Below are 6,064 nucleotides of genomic sequence, written 5' to 3' on the forward strand. Positions count from 1 at the left end.
GGCCCAACTCATTGTTAAGAAAATGTAACCTTTAAAACAAGAAAGTGTCATTATTAATAACTCTGCTACAATTTTCAAGGTTTAAACTGGAAATTTTAGAGATTTAATTAACTGTGCACACTTGTGAACCCATCGAAAGTACTGAAATGGGTCTAAAGCCGGCCTTAGGAATACCTGAGCATGTCAGTATTGATTCAGGGGTGACAATGCACGTAATGCAAATTCACACCACTAAGGCCATTTATGAATCATATCTGAGAACTAGAAATGGATTCCTGCCAGTATTAGTACAGTAGGTCATGGTTTAAAAGGGCCATACATTGTTGTAGAAGTTGCCCCAATAACCGCTATCAAACGGCAGTGGAATTGTGCCACTCGCCCTGGTGGGGCAAATTGCAGCCTGCTCTCACCTGCTTACAGTGCCTACTTGTCCTTTGAGTGCCTTTCGTTTAGACCAACTTCCTTAAAGTTCGCTATGACTCACTTACCGCTACTTTCCATTAGTCATACAATTCTTGCGAACTCCACTTGTTACAGATACGTGCTTGCAAAATAAATTCATTTCTTTCCTACATTAACGGGGGGGAATCCCAAGATTTTGCTCCAACCGGTTTGTGCGTTGTCATTCTCTAGTTGAGACGCCTCTTTCTTTTCCTACATTTACTTTTATTTTATCGCAAGTTTTCTTCCAACGTGGACATCTTACAGATCCCTAGTCTATCTCCAAACACTTTCTCACAGGCAGAACTTTTAAAATTTAGCCCACTTATCCATTTTTCAGATACTCCCTGCAATCATGAAATAGTGAAGCAATCAATAAAAAAGAAGTTTTATTCTTTTAATACCACGTGATTACAAAAAACACATTTTCCATTTCTCCACCACTTATTTAGTAATTCTTACATTTTGATCTATCTTCATTTCCATGTAAGGGGATGACTTGCATAGTGCTGCATTTGTTGTGTTCCCGGTGTTCTAGTATAAATCATTAAGATTCCAAAAGTCAGATTAGGACTAATTTCTACTTTTCCAGCTTCAGATTTATTGTTTATATAAGGCGCGTCAACATCTTAAGTTATTGGTGCTCGGAGCTTCATCAGTGCATAGCTGGCCTCCAGACAGTGACCTCTCGTTACAGACAATACTGTCCATCACCAGGCAGTCAGCTGTAAGAAGATACTAGGAAGAAGAAATCTAAGGGTAGGACTCAGTCTGAGGCTTGTGCGTGGGAATCCACTGCACTAACTTCCAGTGATGTACTGTTGTACCATATTGAGTTGCAGGGCGACCTGCTGTCAATTCCTGGAGGGCCAAAAAAAAAGTTTCAAATGCCAGAAACAAATTCTTAGTTTCTGTATCGCTCTCCATTTAGAATACTGGCCAGTATGATTCAGCATTGCTGAATTAAATTGTTGGAGCCGTTTTTTGAGAAAATTCTCTGAAAACTGTGTTCAGTAAGTGGCATTTTCGGAGGGCTAATTTTCTCTAAAAGCCGATAATATCTTAACCAACAATCAATTCTGCAATTTTACGTTTTTGAGTTGTGCAAACTACACACGCGCGCTCATATAGAACAAATTTCGCATAGAGTACCGTCGAGCGCAATATGAACAATCGCAATCCAGTCTAGTAAAGAAAAGTAAAATTACTAACTCTCCATAGTGCTAATAATCACCGTGGCAGCCGAAGCGCAAAAAAACAGTCTTATAAATTTGTAAGACCTTGACTTGTGGAGAATTGTGGCGTAGCCTCGCTCTGCCATCGGAAGGTCAGTCAGTGCATGACGAGTTCCAGCAATATTTACTGATTACGCTAAGACTTAAATCTGCTTATCTAAACAAGATCAAAACTACGTTCTAAGATTTCTATCTATGCAGTTGTTGGCTCCTTAAGCGTGCTGAGTTTCGCCTACCTTTAATACGCACATTTGCGCAGGTCTTCATCAACAGTACCAAGACGATACAAAGTTTGAGATTCTGCATTTTTCGTATTTGAGATATTCTCTTCACATAAGCACACAGACCCCGAGCTAATATTTTCTTTTTCGTATTTAAGGAATCTCATGAACTTCCGGTAAAACTCAATTTAATTGACTGGCAGTAAGAGCATCTGGTGAGATGCATTTCCTGTCTGCAATTACACAGTCAAATTTTCTTTAAACTTACAATTGTTTCTTGGCGTCAAGTTTGCTTTCAAAGTGTCCCTAAGTTTTCTAAGGTCCTCTCCTCTTTGCGTAGATTGCAATGAGGAGGAGGATTTCAAACATATAATAATGATATTCCACGTTATGTGGTAGAAAGAAAACGAACGTTTGACGACATATACAGGTATTTATGTAGGTGCACCATTTTGCCACGAAGACATAATATTCTCCACCAACATATATGTGCTTAAGTCTATAGCAGAGCTAGCAATGAAATATGAACGTATTTAAAGTTATAGAATGAATGCAAGAAAATGATTACGTGATTTTAATTTCGGTTAAGCTATAAGGATGGCAGGAATAATGAGTACTGATCAATCCATTAGTTGTAGTTTATGTAAATAGTTGTATATAGTAGAGGGATGAATGAGTGAAGCGAATGTATTTTTTATAAGTAAGAATGGAGAGTGAGTGATATTCTAGTGATAAGCACGTAGACGATGCAGGCTGTATGGCGGAAGCCAATGCCAAAAAAGAGAGAGAGAGAAAAAAGTTTTCTAAGCATGACACCCCTACGCGAGTCTACTGGGGATCGTGGGCGAGTTAGCCCAATCCTATACGGTCAATATTGTTGCCGATAATCTATGGTATTGAAAATAATCGAAGTGATTGGTGGAGTTAAAGGAAGTTTTATAAACTCTATCGAATGGAAACCTAACTACTGACTAGAAGGCGTGTTCGCAAAACTGGGTTCGATACCCAGTCTTTGCCTTAGATTGTATTTAATATGCTATGTTAAATAAACGAGAAACTCTAGTGCGTTAGCCAGGCGCCTCCGTCTACGACACCTGATTGGTAGTTGCTGAAACAATCGGTACACCTTACATCTTACTTCCTCTTAGGAGGTACCGCGATCGTGCGTTTTCTCCGGAAATAGCAGTATTGAGGTCTACTGAATCCGAAAAAAAGGTTTCAAGGAAATGTTTGTGAAAAAGGTGTTTGTGCCTGTGAAGTTGAAGTCCAGTTTACTCGTAGCAAGTTCAAATCTGGTTCAGGGGTGCCACATTAAACGCCACAATATGCTTTTAGCCTAAATTTTACTTTACTAAGCCGATTTTTAAGTTACTGGAGATTTCCTTGAAAACAGCTTCTAATACATTCTTTAAACTTGGTATCCTTATTGCGCATTAGTTGTACAACACAGTTCTGGGAAAATCTGTTAATGGCTCATCTGGAACGTGCCATTTCAGGGTTGTGAGGGGCATTATCTATTAAAATTCCAAATTCAAATAAAATCGATTGACCGAAATTGAATTTTACTCCAATGTTTTTTTTTAGATTCTAGCCATTTTGAATGGTTCACATGATGATATTAAGCGAGCGTAACCTTGCTGGAGAGAAACTCCGCGGTCGGCCAAGGATGGATGAAGCTCCCTATTTAGAGTACATTCTATCAAGGTTCATCCGCTTGTGAATTATGTTCACCACCACAGACAAATATTAATTTATATTAAACCATTAGGAGAGATTCAGAAAGATTCAAAACATGTAATGCAAATCTAAAAATCCAAAATTTGCACTAAAACAATACTGCTACAATGTGTAAGATAAAGTAAATTACAGAATAAACTAAAACTAGTGATCTATCATAAAACTCAACTGAGTTACAGTGAAATTGGTAGACACGTCTTGTGTCAGGACGTTGAAATCACTCCACCTAATTAAACCCATTTTTTTAGGTTTTAAGGATTTTCTCGCAAACGGCTCCTACGACTTCCTTCGAACTTTGTATATTAGTAACAAATATATAAATCCACAAAATATATTTTAACCATTTATCCCATGATCGAATTTTAGGATAGAGGAGGACAGATTTTCTCTATAGCGCCATATTCCTGTAACTGTCCTATCTCTTGTGTTTTGTTAAAAGGGATCAATCATCGAGCTAAAATCGAGTTTAATGAAATTTCCCCAATTGGAAGTACCCCTTTATTCAATGGATGGTTCACTTTCTGGAAAATGGCTACAAGGCTACTTAGGCTAAACCTACTGTTTGGGGCAGGTTTCTTTGAAAAGTTACATCAAGCATAATGAACGGTTTTACAAACCGTTGGTGAGATATAAAATCGGTAAAATATGCCGAGTTTGAATTATATTAATGAATTAGAACCTCGAAAACAATTGTAAGAGAAAGTCGTGTGAGTGTTCACACGATTTTTTCATTAATATCTTAAGAAAACTGTAAATAATCCAATTATTTTGTCTTTAAATATGCTGCCAGCCTGCAAATTTAAACTCAATATTTAATTTTCCACAATTGAAACAATACAAATCCATAAACATAGGAAATTAACTGTCAATATATTACGATAAAAAAAAATACTCACCTATAAGAAATTTACCGAACAATAACTTAATAAATTTAACTGAAATAAATACGACTCACTTGTATTACTGTACTCCGACCTTCTATTAGCACTACACTACTGGCGACCTGACTAAGTACTGAAGAAACTTAGAAAGTTGTGTGCAACCTTGCATAACTGCACTAGTTCTCCGTGTGGACACGTAAAGCGCCAGTTTATGGCCAACTTATTTTTATCACAGCATTTTACTTATTAGCAGATAAAACATGGTGACTGAATTGTTCATAAAAAATAATAGAGATAAATGGATTATAAATGATTGAATTTGACAAACGTTAACAGTGCCATAGTTATTGTGTAATTGTTCATTCCAAGCGTTAAATATAGGCGAGGATGAACTATCCCGGTTGTAGCACATATCCCCGGGGCTTGAATTTTTTTTTGTGGTTTACAACCATGGATGGCGAATAGGTTAAAAGAACTTCCAGTTTTAAGACATTTTACTCCAAAAGAGCCTTCAACAGTAGAACCTAAAGCCGGTAGGCAATAATTCACAAGGAAAAGTTACATTTAAAAAAACAAGCGAAAGTAAAAAACATCACAGCGAAGCAACCTTGTTTAAAAATGGGTTGAATTATAATTACTAAAAAAGAAAACATAAATTGATTCATATTAACATAAAGAAAAACATAAGATTTTGATTATTCAAGGGATTTTATAGTATTAAAACAGGAGGAACAATAACGTGGGGTGTTTTTGCGGAGACTTTGCGGGGACAGGTTAAACGTCTGCCAACATAATGTTTTTTTCTTCACCTCAATATAGCTGCAAATAATTAACTATCATTTCATAGGAGCGGAATAAGTTGTCGGCGATACATATGTACTTAAATTTTGAAATTATAAGCAATCAAATTTGTTCATTCTTATGAAAAAATATCTTTCGATAAAAATGGCCCCGAACTGAGCAATACTAAATAAATATAAATGTGTATTCAATTTCTGAACAGGAGAAAAAGGCAAAACGGAAGTGCGACTTATACAATTCATATACAGGGGGTTCAGCATAAGACTACGATTAACACGGTCATAAGCAGCCGAAAAGTCAACAAAAAAGCTATACACCTTTTGACCTCGTTTTAAAAATTTTAATTTGACAATACTAGTAAGAATACATAGTTTCCGTGACCGCAAATTGTTAAACTTAGGATGGAAGATTTGCGAGGAATCGGTCAAATAAAACAACTCGTCTTTTTGCCAACGTTTCGACAAATATATAGCCACGCCCTGAAGAGGACAATATATTTGTCGAAACGTTGGCAAAAAGACGGGTTGTTTTATTTGACCGATTCCTCGCATATCTTCCATCCTAAGTTTAATACTAGTAAGAACAAACAAATGGTCAAAAGTGGAGTAACCACGCCGAAAGCACGTCTGATATTCACTCAAAAGTTCATTATCAACGATAAAACTATCTAGGCGCCTCAAAAGTAAACCAGTAAACATTTTAGCAACCACATCTATACAGGAAATGCCTCTATAATTGGACACCTCAT

At 36.7% G+C, this 6,064-nt stretch overlaps 1 protein-coding gene across 2 annotated transcripts in view; it reads right to left on the bottom strand.

The window, feature by feature from the left end:
* Positions 1-4,673, bottom strand: part of LOC141457427 (putative ferric-chelate reductase 1 homolog) — a 43,210-nt gene extending 38,537 nt beyond the window's left edge. Inside the window, exon 1 of one of the 2 annotated variants that reach the window (XM_074134390.1) lies at positions 4,590-4,673. The gene's annotated coding sequence lies outside the window, so the exon portion shown is untranslated. Of the gene's footprint in view, positions 1-4,530 lie in introns of both variants that reach the window. The other variant, XM_074134389.1, reaches the window with a different exon arrangement.
* Positions 4,674-6,064: the final 1,391 nt, after the last annotated feature.

The sequence above is a fragment of the Rhodnius prolixus genome, unplaced genomic scaffold (assembly GCF_049639745.1).
Source record: "Rhodnius prolixus isolate KJV_2025 unplaced genomic scaffold, Rpr scaffold_16, whole genome shotgun sequence".
Taxonomy (NCBI): Eukaryota; Metazoa; Arthropoda; class Insecta; order Hemiptera; family Reduviidae; genus Rhodnius; species Rhodnius prolixus.